This window comes from Diceros bicornis, chromosome 27, assembly GCF_020826845.1.
Source record: "Diceros bicornis minor isolate mBicDic1 chromosome 27, mDicBic1.mat.cur, whole genome shotgun sequence".
NCBI classification, from domain to species: Eukaryota; Metazoa; Chordata; class Mammalia; order Perissodactyla; family Rhinocerotidae; genus Diceros; species Diceros bicornis.
In genome coordinates, this window is record NC_080766.1 from 20,824,204 (window position 1) to 20,840,140 (window position 15,937).

Sequence of the window (15,937 nt, forward strand, 5' to 3'; positions counted from 1 at the left end):
TGCATTGAATCTATAGATGGCTTTAGGAAGTATGGACATCTTACCTATGTTAATAATTCCAATCCAAGGGCACAGAATATCTTTCCATTTCTTTGTGTCTTCTTGGATTTCTTTCAGAAATGTTTTATAGTTTTCGGTGTACAGATCTTTCAGCTCTTTGGTTAAGTTTATTCCTAGGTATTTTATTCTTTTTGTTGCAATTGTAAATGGGATGGTATTCTTAATTTCTCTTTCTGCTACTTCGTTGTTAGTGTACAGAAATGCAACTGATTTTTGTATGTTGATTTTGTATCCTGCAACTTTACCATATTCGTTTATTACTTCTAAAAGTTTTCTGGTGGATTCTTTAGGGTTTTCTATATATAAAATCATGTCATCTGCAAATAGTGACAGTTTCACTTCTTCCTTTCCAATTTGGATCCCTTTTATTTCTTTTTCTTGCCTGATTACTCTGGCTAGGGCTTCCAGTACTATGTTAAAAAGGAGTGGTGACAGTGGGCATCCTTGTCTGGTTCCTATTCTTAGAGGGATAGCTTTCAGTTTTTCACCATTGAGGATGATATTAGCTGTGGGTTTCTCATATATGGTCTTTATTATGTTGAGGTACTTTCCTTCTATACCCATTTTATTCAGAGTTTTTATCATAAATGGATGCTGTATCTTGTCAAATGCTTTCTCTGCATCTATTGAGATGATCATGTGATTTTTATGCTTCATTTTATTAATGTGGTGTATTACGTTGATTGATTTGCGAATGTTAAACCATCCCTGCATCCCTGGAATAAATCCCAATTGATCATGGTGTATAATCTTTTTAACGTATTGTTGTATGCGATTTGCTAGTATTTTGTTGAGGATTTTTGCATCGATGTTCATCAGTGATATTGGCCTGTAGTTTTCTTTTTTTGTGTTGTCCTTGTCTGGTTTTGGTATCAGGGTAATGTCAGCTTCGTAGAATGAGTTAGGGAGCTTCCCTGCCTCCTCAATTTTTTGGAAGAGTTGGAGAAGGATAGGTATTAAGTCTTCTTTGAATGTTTGGTAGAATTCACCAGGGAAGCCGTCTGGTCCTGGACTTTTCTTTTTGGGGAGGTTTGTGATTACTGTTTCGATCTCCTTACTGGTGATGGGTCTATTCAAATTCTCTACTTCTTCTTGATCCAGTTTTGGAAGGTTGTATATGATTCTAAGAATTTATCCATTTCTTCCAGATTGTCGAATTGGTTGGCATATAACTTTTCATAGTATTCTCTTATAATCTTTTGTATTTCTGAGGTGTCTGTTGTAACCTCTCCTCTTTCATTTCTGATTTTACTTATTTGTGCCTTCTCTCTTTTTTTCTTGGTGAGTCTAGCTAAAGGTTTCTTAATTTTGTTGATCTTTTCAAAGAACCAGCTCTTGGTTTTATTAATTTTTTGGTCTCTATTTCATTTATTTCTGCTCTGATTTTTATTATTTCCCTTCTTCTACTGATTTGGGGCTTTGTTTGTTCTTCTTTTTCCAGTTCCTTTAGGTGCATTGTTAGATTGTTTATTTGAGATTTTTCTTGTTTGTTCAGATAGGCCTGTATTGCTATAAACTTCCCTCATAGAAGCACTTTTGCTGTATCCCATAAATTCTGGCATGTCGTATTTTCATTTTCATTTGTCTCCAGGTACTTTTTGATTTCTTCTTTGATTTCTTCATTGACCCAGTCGTTGTTCAGTAGCATTTTGTTTAATCTCCATGTATTTGTGGCTTTTCTGATTTTCTTCCTATAGATGATTTCTAGTTTCATACTGTTGTGGTCAGAAAAGATGTTTGGTATTATTTCAATCTTCTTAAATTTATGGAGACTTGTTTTGTGGCCTAATATGTGATCAATCCTGGAGAATGTTCCATGTGCATTTGAAAAGAACGTGTATTCTTCGGTTTGTGGATGGAATGCTCTGTATATATCTACTAGGTCCATCTGTTCTAGTGTGTCATTTAAGGCCAATGTTTCCTTATTGATCTTCTGTTTGGATGATCTATCCGTTGGTGTAAGTGGAGTGTTAAAGTCCCCTACTATTATTGTGTTACTGTCTATTTCTGTTTTTATGTCTGTTAATAATTGCTTTATATATTTAGGTGCACCTACATTGGGTGCATAGATATTTACAAGTGTTATATCCTCTTGTTGGATTGTTCCCTTGATCATTATGTAATGCCCTTCTTTGTCTCTTTTTACAGTTTTTGTTTTAAAGTCTATTTTGTCTGATATGAGTACTGCTACCCCAGCTTTCTTTTCATTGCCATTTGTGTGGAGTATCTTTTTCCATCCCTTCACTTTCAGTTTGTGAGTGTCTTTAGGTCTGAAGTGTGTCTCTTGTATGCAGCATATATATAGGTCTTGTTTTTTTATCCAGTCAGCCACCCTATGCCTTTTAATTGGAGCATTTAGTCCATTGACGTTTAAAGTAGCTATTGATAAGTATGTACTTACTGCTATTTTTTAACTTTTTTTTTTTTTCTCAGTGTTTTAGTAGTCCTTCTCTGTTCCTTTCTTCTTCTATACAGAATTCATGGTCACTTTAGTTTGACCTCTGTCTGAAAGCTGTACTCTTTCACTCCCCTCCTCCCTCCTTTTATGTTTTTGATATCATATCTAAGCTCTTTTTTGTGTATTTGTATTCATTACGTTCTAATCATGGAAATAGATAATTTTTCCTATTTGTGGTCTTCTCTTTTCCCCTTAAATCAGTCCCTTTAACATTTCTTGTAGCACTGGTTTCTTGGTGACACACTCCTTTAATTTTTGCTTATCTGGGAAAATTTTGATCTCTCCTTCCATTTTGAATGATAACCTTGCTGGCTGGAGTATTCTTGGCTGTAAGTTTTTTCCTTTTAGCACTTTAAATATATCGTGCCATTCTCTTCTAGCCTGTAAGGTTTCTGCTGAGAAGTCAGCTGAAAGCCTTATGGGATTTCCTTTGTATGTAACTTGACATTCTCTTGCAGCTTTTAGGATTCTCTCTTTATCTTTAATTCTGGACATTTTGATTATGATGTGTCTTGGTGTGGACCTCTTTGGGTTTATCTTGTTTGGGGCTCTCTGTGCTTCCTGTACCTGGATGTCTGTTTCCTTCCTTAGGTTAGGGATGTTTTCATCTATTATTTCTTGAAATAGATTCTCTGCCCCCTTGTCTCGCTTTTCTCCTTCCGGGACACCTATAACACAGATGTTAGTGCTCTTGATGTTGTCCCAGAGGTCTCTTAGACTGTCCTCACTCTTTTTAATTCTTTTCTCTTTTACCTGTTCAGCTTGGGTAATTTCTTCTAGTCTTTCGTCCAGCTCACAGATCCGTTCTTCTGTATCCTCTACTCTGCTTTTGAGTCCCTCAAATGAATTTTTCATTTCCAGTATTGTATTCTTCATTGCTTGTTGGTTCTTTTTTATATCTTCCATTTCTTTGTTGACATTCTCACTGAGTTCATCTATTCTTCTCCCCAGATCAGTGAACATCCTTAACACTCTTAGTTTGAACTCTCTGTCTGGTAGGTTGCTCATTTCTGTTTCACTTAGTTCCTTTTCTGGGGTTTTGTCCTGTTCCCTTACTTGGAATGTATTCTTTTGCCTCCTCATTTTGCCTCTTTCCCTGTGCTTGTGTCTACGTATTAGGTAGGTCAGCTACATCTCCTGCTCTTGGATAGGTGATCTTATGTAAGTGATGCCTTAGGAGGCTTCCAGTGTGCTTCCCTCAGTTCTCAATGTTCCAGGGTTGACCCCTATGTGGGCTACATGTGTCCTTCTGTTGTGGCCTGTTTGCTCTCCCTGTAGGCTCCCAGGCAGGCTGAGTTATGCTCCTGGCCAGCTGTTGTAATGCTCAGCTGCTTGTAGTTGTTGTGGGCCCTTCAGTCTCTTTATCAGGTGTGGGGAGCCTCAGCACAGTTGGCTGCAAGTTCTAATACCACATTTGTGTTGCAGTATTTCTTTTAAGTGAGTAGACCCCCAGAGTGGCAGGTTGTTAGGCTCAGGGCCTTACAATTGCTGTAAGCCTCTAGCCTATTACGTCTCTTGTCTCTTGTCAGCTCTCTGAGGATTGCAGCTGGGTGGGGCTGGCCTCAGGCACAGGAGCACCCAATTGTTTCAGGCTTTGGAAGGTGGGGCAAACCTCCTATGTGGGTCTTTGAGAAGCACAAGTCTTCTGCAGCTGACAAGCCCTGCCTCCTACAGGTCCACACACACAGTCAACACAGTCCTGCCCCGTGTGAGCGCCCCAACCTCCCCAAGCGGAGCCAGTTTCTCCACGGTGGGAGCCCCACACACTCCGCCACCGCCCCACACTCTCCACCCACTCCTTGTGCACACCCTGCCCCGCTCAAGTCGGCTCAGTTGCCAGGCTGCAGAGAATCCAGTCACCAATCTATGCAGGCCCACAAGTTGCCTGAGGGCTTGTTGTTGGGTGGGGCCAGTCTCTAGGGTGGGCTGCCCTCCTTAGCTGAGCTGGATTAAATCAGTGCTCTAGCTGGTGGGGCAGACCCTGGGCTAGCAGGCCTCAGGGAGAACTCCAATGGCGTCTGTGTCAGCAGGCTCACACCAGGCCACAACAATGGCCGCCACCAATGTCCCAGTCCCTGGAGAGGTCTCACCCCTCACCGAGATGCACTCAGGGCCTATTAGGTGAGTCTCTTGTCACCAAAGCACTGTGCACCTTTCTTTCTGGTGATTTTAGGATGCTTTCTGAAACGGGTGAGTTTGCATGCAGGCCCTTTAAGAGCCAGTTTTAGTTTCTTTGTGAACCAGCTTTTCTGGGGGTGCTCCCCAATGCTTTAGTAGCAGGCAAAGTCAGATATTATGCCGCTGGTCTCGATTTTGCTGGGTCCACAAAATGCCCACAGCAGGGGCGCTCCCCGGCTCAGGGCCCTGCGCCTCCAGGGAGGGCTGCGTACCTGTGCGCTGCTCCCGGCAGCCGTGAAGCTGGCGGCTTGCGAAGGCGGTGTTTTTCCTCTCCAGAAGGGAGTCTCTGCCTCTTCCACCTCAGTTAGGATTGTCCATTGTTGCAGGAGTTCCTCTTATCCAGTTTTCAGTTCTGTCTTAGGGGTAATTTTTCCACGAGTAGTTGTAAATTGGCTGTGTCCACAGGAGGAGGTGAGTTCCCAGTCTGCTTACGCCGCCATCTTGACTCTGCCTTGGCATATTCTTTCTGTTGTGATGACAAAGGAACAAAAGTGCAAATGTAAAACTCAAGATGTATTTCAAAAAATGATATCTGCTAAAATCCCATTGGACAAAATAAATCATATGGCTAAGCCAAGCCTGAAAGGACAAGGATACTCCACCCAACTTGATGTCAAAGTAAGTTTTATGGCTTAGCCCAAAAACAAGGGAGACAAGGGCCAGCCCCATGGCCTCGTGGTTAAGTTTGGCGAGCTTTGCAGCAGCGGCCTGGGTTTGGTTCCCAGGTGTGGATCCACACCACTCGTCAGCGGCCATGCTGTGGCAGTGACCCACATACAAAATAGAAGGTTGGCACAGATGTTAGCTCAGGGTGAACCTTCCTCAGCAAAAATAAAGAAAATAAATAAATAAAGGAGACAAGACCTACGTTCCTCTTGTGGAAATGAACAAGAGTGATGAATATTTCTGAAAAATAACCTAATTTACCACAATCACTATTTTAATAGAACTACATATTATAGTCTATAGTAGGCTATAGCATAATGAGGATAATTTTATAATTTATACAAATGCCTACTGACTGAAATTATTTATTGAGAAATTATTTGTGATCTAACATTTCACAAAGATATTGTCTAAATAAAGAGGACTGTAATATTAATTCCAAAATACATGTTCAGCAGGACTCAGGCAGGAGGACTTGAATATTTTTTTCCTTAGTAAGAGGAATCGCTACTGAAAGCATGCAAGTTTTGTAGCTGCTTCTGTTTCTAAGTGGATATTTCAAGTAAAAGAGAAACCAACCTTTGTGTGGCAGAATAGCATTTTGCGTTAGTAATTGATGTGTTTCTCTTTTTACGTCCTTATATAACAAAGTCTTGGGTGATCCTCATCCAGTAGAAGAGGAGGCTTTCTTGGCTACTTGTATGCAATATTGCTTTCTTTATCTATGACATACAGGTTTTAGAAAGTGTCAGTGGGAAAGCTTAAACTTTTCATTCACAAATGATAATTTATATGGCATAAACAGGAAAAGGGAAAACATGATTTTTTCTTTTACCCTTTACATCTTACGCTATAGTACCAAAGTATTTGCATGATTCATGATATCTATGACAAAGATAAAGAATCCTGACTCTTGATTCCCCACATTCAAAAAATAAAATATTTAATTAACCTCTTATCTGCGATTATCTTGTGCATAAGTGATAGATGCAGGCCACCAAAAAGGAGAATAGTTTTTACCGGTTATAGTTAGGTACCAGAATACTAGTTATGTACCAGAAACCCAAAGGTAAATATCTTTTTGTTCATCCTCCTAAAAGCGAGGTGGGAGAGATGACGGGAAAAATTCCCTCTCTTTTGTATTATACCTGAGTAAGTTTTTTATCTAGAATGGACTTCTTTGCATAAATGGCCAAAAAATTAACACTGCATGTGAAGAACCAGTGACTATGATGTCTAGTGACTGCGGCAGAAGTCATGCCCCGCAATGCTTAATTCATAGACACGGGTGTAAATACCCATCATCCTGTCTCCAATTGGCATGGAAAGCTCTGAAGATCCTTTCAGTTTCAGAGGTTTCTTTAAATTCCAGCTCAACTTTTTTCTTCTCAATCCCATTTCTGTCCCTTGCCTAAGTGATGTTGATCCCCAAAGCAATTCCTAATGAATCTCTTTCACACTGATCTCCACTTCATAGTCTGCTTCCCAGAATATCCAAGGACTCTGGGAGTTGAATCTTATAAACTTTCTTGAGCCAGTACATCAAGGGGATTGTAGACTTCTCAAAGAGTTTTATCATAAATGGGAGTTATAGAAGTATTTTAAGCAGGAAAGTGAAATGATCAGACTTTCATTATAAGAAAGTATTCTAGTAACATCCTGTAAAAATGGATGTGAAATGGCAGAATATCAGCAGGTAAGAATATGGGGTTATTTTAGTCATCCAGACAAGAAATAATAGTAATAACAGCTGATAGTTAACACGTATTTGGCACTGTTTTAAGTACTTTACAGATAATATGTTATTAATAGTCACAAAAATGCTATGATATAGGTAAGACATTTATCTCCATAACCCCATATTACAAATGAAGAAATTGAATCATGGAAAGGTTAGTAAATTGCCCAAGGTCATGTGACTGGTAAGTGACAGAGTCAAGACTTGAACCAATGGTGCGGCTTCAGAGTCTTTTCTCTTCCCCACTGTAGGCTTGATGTATATCTAGTGATGGCTTGAATGAAGACAGTAGGGACAGCAAAAAAGTTATGCAAACAGGATAATAAAATGAGAAGTCAATAGAAATTTGTAATGTGTTATCATATTTGAACATTTGAGTTTGATGTACTTATGAATCCAAATGGAATTGTTTCGCAGCCAGCTGAAAGCAGCCTTTGAGAAATCTGAGGAGGCACTAAAGAACTGGGAACCATCAGTATATTACTGATAGTTGAAGCTATGACTAGTGCTATTATGGTCCATGGAGATTGTGTTGAAGGAAAGAACTGATAAGGTCAAGAATAAAATTCCATAGAGTGTCTACACTTAAAGATTTCCTCCACCAAAAATAAAGACACAGATATAAACAAATAAAAATATCTGTAGATTTTAGTAGTAATAGAAATAGCTCAGTTTGTATGCCTCTTTTTACGTACAAATGAAGTTATCAGACTTAAGTTATTCAAAATCTCTACCTTTTGCCTTGGAGCATCAAATGAGTTTATCAATTAACAGAAAGAAATCTATGACTACTTATTTCAATCAATGCCTGTTAAAAACCTTCTATATTTCAAAGAAACTTTCCAAACAGTTATCAAATTTCTAAATATTTTCAATGTCACGGGTTGGTAACTTGTAGAGACACCAATATATTTGAATAAGTGAAAATAGTAAAATGATTAATTACGTGACCTCGATACCAGATGAATATCTGTCCTTTAACTAATTCAAATTTGTTTTAAAAGCATTATAAAAAATAAAAGAATTCTGAAGTAAAAGCACTGAGTAGTCAAAACATTTCACTATAGTAAACAAAAAGCACAGAGATTATTTTGATTAATAACAAGGAATTTTATTTAAAACAAAATGACTTTGTATTCTTATTAATAACAACATGGAATTATATAAAGTGAGCTTTTTTCCCGATGAATTTTGTCAGAAACATTATCCTTCCCTTTGCTACTAATTTGTTCCCCCAAATGTTTATAAGTCTGTAATAAAATGTGACTCTGTAGCCAAGGGCTTCAAAAAAAAGTATCTCTATCTTCTTTTCTCCATACTACCCCTGAAAAGAAATCAGTGCTGCATAAATGTGTTAGGAACTAAAATTCAAATTTTCTATAAGTTCCATCTACCTTCAATGTACTGTTAAAATAATGATGACTTTTTCCCTTCTTGCCATTTGAACAGCCATTATTATTAATACAAATGATGAATATGGCATAAACACAATTGAATTATCCCAGTTTATCACTTCTATTTGTCATAAAAATTACTTTCCATATATGTTTCAGTTTACAAGATGCTTGGTCATTTTTTTTTTAAATTCTCCATAGTATTTATCTGAGAAAAAAATATCCAATGGCCCAAGTTGATAAAAAATTAATCTGTAACTATACCCTGCTATATTGGTTATCACTTTTATTTTTGTGGAAACATAAGTTTAAAAGGACATGGGTTTTACATACGGAATATATGATCTAGAGTCATTGATACTTTGTACAGAGGTGATGATATGTCCTGAAACCAACATTCTCCGACAGAATTGTGTGAAATGCACTGTTAACACCGTAATTGCTCTTCGATCATTTCGAAGGCATCTTAAGAAGGAAATAAATGAGAAATGTACTTATCATACAAGCTTTGGCATTTGTCTCAAAAGAGAGAATGCTTTCACCTCAGCTCCATTCCTGAGGGAGCTTGAAATGTCTGAATGATGAAGAAGATGGCTGATAATCCAAATATGTTTCTTTTCATTAGAAAAAGATAAATGTAATAACATATTGCTAATATGAACTTGAAAATTTTGAAATGTTCAAGGTTTGTTTCCACTTAAAATATATGGAAGTAGCTATTTCTAGCCTTCCAAAATCCTTGATAGCTGGCTTATGAATGTGGAATGTCTGGGTATAGATTATCATCTTAAACCATACGTTTTCTTTCTTTTAGAGGCTTTTTGCAATCTAGAAATATAGTTCGCCTTAGGCTCTGTTCAATTTATTTCATGGTTTTATCTAGGTGACAGTTGTTTTACATTATACTTTATAATTTATATATATGTAAAGCATTTGATAACTAATTGAAGGTAGTGTCGTTTTAGTAGTATGCTATATTAAACCAAGCATATTTTCCAGGAGATATTTTTGAAATGACATCATAGAAGCCAAATCTGCCTCATTGTCTTCATCATAATTATTATCAATAAAAATTAACTAAAAATCATTGCACTCTTCATTCTAAAGATATATTCTATTATAGTATAAAACTTAAAAAAGTATCTATTGGGGTCGTGTTTCAATAAAGATGGAATAGAAGTATTGTTCCCTATTTCTCCTATGAAGACCAACTAAAATCCTGGATATTATATATAAAATGAACATAAAAAGATTCTGAAAGATAGAAAGTAGAAGGTAGAACAGTTAGAAACATTGGGACCCAAGGAATGACACAGAAGTGAGATTCCTATCTTTTCTTTTTGGCACATTTATCCTGTACTTGGTGCTGGAGAAAATCGTAAACCAGCAGGACCAAAAAAATGTCCCAACAAAAAAATTATTCTTTCTAGCAAAAGGACCAGGAAAAAGTCAGCCTAACAAGTCAGAACACTTTTAGACAATAATCACTCCACCCATTTAACCATTGGATAATCAGGAGGAGGAGGAATAGCCCCCATTCCAGATGCACCAGTAAATGCCTTGAGGGGAGTCTGGCTTTCCACCCTCTCCAGGCTGAAATAAGGCACCCCCAGCTACCCTGCTGGAGTGGTGACAGAGAAGGTCAAATAGGAAGCCAGGACGTTCATCCTTTCCAGATGGAAATGAGCCCTATAACCCCAGCAGTGTTCTTAAGGACCACGCTGGAAGCCTGAATTTCTATATCCCCTGGCAGTAAAAGGCAAGCTATAGCCTTCCCCTCTGCCAGACTGGTATCAGAGGTGTCCAGCTAAACAAGAGTATCTAAATAAGATCCAGAATCTCATAATATGTCCAGGTTTCACTAAAAATCATTCATCATACCAAAAACTAGGGAGGTCTCAACTGAAACAAAAAAGGATAACACAGATATGATAGAAAAGTTAGAATCACCTATAAAGATTTTAAAATAGTGATCAGAAAATGATTCAAATGAAGAACAATTATAAATGTGATTGAAACAAATGAAAACATACAAAGTCTTAGCAAAGAAAAAGAAGATATAATAGAAGAACCAAAATATGTGAAGTAAAAAGCTTACAATGCCTCAAAGGAAAAAATACACAAATCCACAATTATAGTTGGAGCCTTTAATATTCCTTTCTCAACAACTGAGATTTATTTAGATGCAAAAAAATACATACTAATTATTTTCATATTTAAAACTGCATTATCTAACCTACACCACTACTAAAAATAAAAATTTGTTGTTTGGGATTTTTTTTTTATGATTGTAAATCTGTCAGGGCATCTCTGCAAAACAAACAAACCATATTTCACTGAATTCCTGAACATATGGAGATTAGACACCTCATGAATTAAATTTTAAATGAACTGACCTTACTGAATTCTTGACAGCAGGGAAAAAGAAAGCACCAACAAGAATGAAAATATATTTTCATTGTGCACCAGATTTATTGCCTAAGTATCAAATAAAATATAATATCTGTAAGATAAACAAAGGAAAATATATGCATTGACATATAAGGTGGTTCATATCTCCCAGTTACTGCACCATTGACCTCTCCTCTCTCATACTTCACATGCTAAATTATTATTATACAGTTAATTTCAGAGATGTTTGCTGAATAGCCACTGAAATTTAAATAACCATTTAAATCAGTGATCTTTGAGTAAAGTAGATTGCCCTCCATAATGTGGGTGGATCTATCCAATCAGTTGAAGACCTGAATAGAATAAAAGACACCTCCTGGAAGCAAGAAGGAAGGAGACAGCCTTTGGGCTTGAGCTGCAACATTGGTTCCTTCAGGAGTCTCCAGTCTGCTGGCCTACCCTGCAGATTTTGGGCTTGGCAGCCTCCACAATTGCATGAGCTAATTGATTAAAATAAATCTCTCTCTCTACATATACACAAACCTTGTTGGTTCTGTTTCTATGAAGGACCCTGACTGATACAAAGTATTTAAAATTTGCTTACACATTTGGCTGTTTTCTTCATTACCTAGTTTATTTCACTTCAATAGTAATCAAGAAACTTGTTTAATTTTGCTAAATTTTTTGTATAAGAATGTAGATTTCAGGGCCGGTCCTGTGGCCTAATGGTTAATTTCAGCATGCTCCACTTTGTTGGCCTGGGTTCAGTTCCCAGCTGCAGACCTACACCAGTCAGTGGCAGCCATGCTGTGGAGGTGACCCACATATAAAATAGAGGAAGATTGGCACAGATGTTAGCTCAGTGACAATCTTCCTCAGGAAAAAAAGAAAAGAATGTAAATTTCACTTTAGCAATATTTTATCAAATTATTGAAATAAATATTAATTTTCTATTGCTTTCATTAAGCAAAAGTTGTCCACCTTCTAAATTGTCCTAACATTTTTTAAATGTTATTTTTACTATAGAAATGAAATCTTTTCAGGTTTTTTTTTTTGCTTTTTCTCTAAATTATTTTCATAATCTCTCAATTTCATAATTTCTTTCAAATTATCTTCGGTCAAATATTACTCTTACTTTAAAAGACCAAATAGGTTAAAAGTTATGATTTTACAGTATTTTTGAAAGAAATACTATAATATTTAGTATATGCTGAAGACATATGACAAAAAGATCATAAGCAAGAAGTTCAAAGATAGAAACCAACATCCCAAAACTTGAACATCCATTAAGCATGCTTATGTTTATGCATGCTTATACATACATAAGCATGTATAAACATACAATACATGCTTATTTTGATACATGTTGTGTTTCAATAATTCCCTGAAAGTAATTAATAATTTCACTAGTGAAAACCAACAACAAATGATACACAGACCAATGTTTTCTTCTAAGCAAAATAATTTGTGAGAACGCACTGTCTACTTTGTCTACTTAGCATTGTTCTGAAATTGCAAATCTTATAGCAGCATGAAAAATTTATCAGAAAAATAAAATAATTTCTTTTACTGACACAAAATTCTTCAAAATCACTCCTGATAGCACACAATTAATTTTTTAAAATGTGTAATTAGTAGGATGTCTCTATTTTCATGCTTCAGCATTAAATTTTGATAAATAGCATTGCATTTTTAATTTATACTGTGATAGTCTTATATGACTTACTGCATATATAGTACTTTGCATTTAGTTGTCTTCTACTTAAAATTGTTTGCCAACCATTTTTTATTAATTATTCAACTTTGTATCAGACACCTGCCAAAAAGTTACAGCCATTTTTTACAGCCACTCAAATCTTCTCATCATTTATTATTTAATAAGCTTCTAATTTTATTTAGATTCTATTCATTATTTTATGATTCATGGCATTGAAGGCGAAATGTTCCATTTTTCTTTTGGCCTGGTGCCTAACAATTAAAAAATTGTCTTTATTCACAATTGTCATAGCCTCACCTTTTTAATTTAGTGGTAAACTCCATTGTTTAAAAAATATACATTTTTACAAAGGCATGCCGGTTATATTGTCCCCAGTTTTTCTAAAGAAGTAGCTAATAGCAACAGTTTTGCCACAAAGTTGATATTCACTTAATTTCCAGCAGAACTGGCAACTGTGCATAGGAAACATTCTTTTCAAACATTTTGATAATGCTACCATTCTCTGGCTCAGTTTTTTTCTCCCCCACTTCTTCCGTCTTTACAAGGACAACTTTAGTATCACTGTTCACTCAGCTCTAAAAAAAAGATAAAATTCTAAACTAAGAATTAGAGAAATATGCTATGTATAGGAAAAGAAATTTCCTCATATTCTCTTCACATATACTTTACAAAGCACAATGTTCTGAACGTAATAGTGGAGTGATGCTCTGTCAAAACAGTGTTGTTCACCTGGTATCTTTGGCATGTAGCACAATTACTTGTATCCAAAAGGAGCCAAATAAATATTTTTTTGTATAAATTAAATTTAAGGATTCATAGAGAAAATATGCACAAACAACTCAGCTGTCCTTCAGAGAGAGAGTCAATCCCATTCTGTGTGTTAAAGAAATTGGTTATTATAACAGAGAGAAAAATGTAAAGTATTAAAATCCATTTCAAATAAATATTGAGAAAATTTACGTACAAAAAAACTTTTATTATTTTTTTGAAGGAAATTAAAATGAACAGGACATCTTCTTAGCTTTTAGTTACTAAAAATTAGTAGGAACATTCTAATTGCAATTTAAATATAGTATCTAAAAATAATTATAAACACAGATGTGGGGTCTCGGGGAAGGATGTTAACGCATTCTTCATTTCAATGGAAAGTATGTTTTCATAATTTATTTTATCTATTCTCTCATTTGTTAATGGACTCAAATATGTCAATAAAGATAGTTGAAGTTTATATCACAATAAAAGCACTGTTGCAGTGTGTTTGTGTGAGAAGGTCAAAAGATGCACTTTGATAAGAAAAATGAAAGGTTTCCCATCCAAATACTAACCAGGCGATGCATATAAAGGAACAAACAATCTAAATAAAAAGGAGACAATAGCTTGCAAAAGACATAGTTGGAACAATTTCAAGTACTTAATTCATTTAATTCATTTGGTTGAAAAGAATGGTCTTTTCAAAGTTTTTTTTAATTCCATGCTAAGAGACTTGGGAAAAAAAGAACTTTGTATCTGCAAAATGGTTGAAAAATCGAGTAATACTATTTTTAGCATTCCAGAAATTCTTCCTACTTTCTACTCTATCATAACTTATATGATTCTCTAATTAATCACTCCTGATAGCATGCAATGTGCTGTTATTTTTCCATCTTAATAAAATCCGGTTTTGACCCTGTTTTCCTCACCATGTATCCTTTATTTGCTCCTCTTTGCAGCCAAATTCCTTTAAAAGTAGACAATGCACATTCTCTTCAATTCTCTCTTTCTCTCTTGAACCCACCCAACTTGGAAATCTCCACCAATTATTGTGGATTATTGTGCTAAATACTAGTACCTAAAATTCAGAAAACGTATGTCAATTATTGTGCTAATTATCAGCACATAAAATTCAGCAGATGACCTACATATCAGATGTGACCTGCCCTAAGACATCAATATTTTGTGCTAAAAATGAGCCCAGATATAAGAGTGTACCTGTATCTTTATTATAGATGACATTCTAACTTGACCTAACTTAACAGTCAAAAATAGAAGTCGATTAGAAAGCAAAATTCAGTGTCTTGTGGCATGCTTTTGCAATCTCCCTCTAATGCATCCTTTACTCACTTATACACTGATGAGAGCAGCAGTGGGCTCTGGAGTGGGGCTGCACTACATTTCTAGTCAGAAGATCTGGGATTGTATTCCAGTGTTCTAGCTCTCGGAGGAAGAAAATAAGATAACTGTGACATAACTTTTCTCATCTGTACACCTAGAACAATTAAACTTGTTCTACGGAACTAATAGAATTGTGAGGAGCAATTTAACATTATTTCTGGGAAAAAAAATTTTACAATTATAATAGTTCACAATATAGTTATAGCCAGCCCTGGTAGTCTATTGGTTAAGATCCGGTGCTCTCACCATCACAACCCAAGTTCGTTTCCTGGTCAAGAAACCACACCACTCATCTGTCAGTTGTCATTCTGTGGTGGCCGTGTGTTGCTGTGATGCTGAAAGCTGTGCCACCAGTGTTTCAAATACCAGCAGAGTCATCCATGGTGGACAGGTTTCAGCAGAGCTTCCAAACTCAGACAGACTTGGAAGAAGGACCTGGCCACCCACTTCCGAAAAAATTGGCCATGAAAACCCTGTGAACAGCAGTGGAGCGTTGTCTGAGGTAGTGCCAGAGGGGAGAGGATGGTGCAGACAGACAGGGCAGGGTTCTGCTCTGCTGTACACAGGAGAGCTAAGAGTCGGAATCTTTCGAGGGTGCTAACAACAAGTATAAGTGAACATTGTGGAGTATTTCAAATGTATGTGTTCCCTTTGTCTATTTTTTTTAAATTCATATGTCAAGAATGCAGCTTCCTTTGATTCTTTTGGAACAAAATAGGAAAGAAAATAAGATGGAAAGAGGAAAGAGGAAAAAATGGTATCTAAAAAAATTAAATATTTCTAAACGTTTCCCAATGTATTCCATTATTTATTCAGCAGTTTTCTCTGACAAAAGAATAACAACAACAAAAAATTGGCTGTAATAAAAACTACAGTAAAATAGTACTAATTGCCACTTCAAGAAATCTACTATTGTTCCAGTTTCTGATGTATGTGCATTTAATTCTCCAATACATGCAGGGAAATAAAATTTATCAAACACACAAAATGATTATAATAAGCATGCATTGGCATGGTGAAATAGAATACTTGGTCAGTTCCCATTAAAGTGGATATTCTAAAGGAAATCTTGGGACTTAACTGTTCAAACAGTCACACAAATTATTTTTAACTTTTAGGAAAGAGGCAGATTTCACAGGCTGGAAGGATAACAATGCTTAATCCAGGGACCAATAGATAGTCCC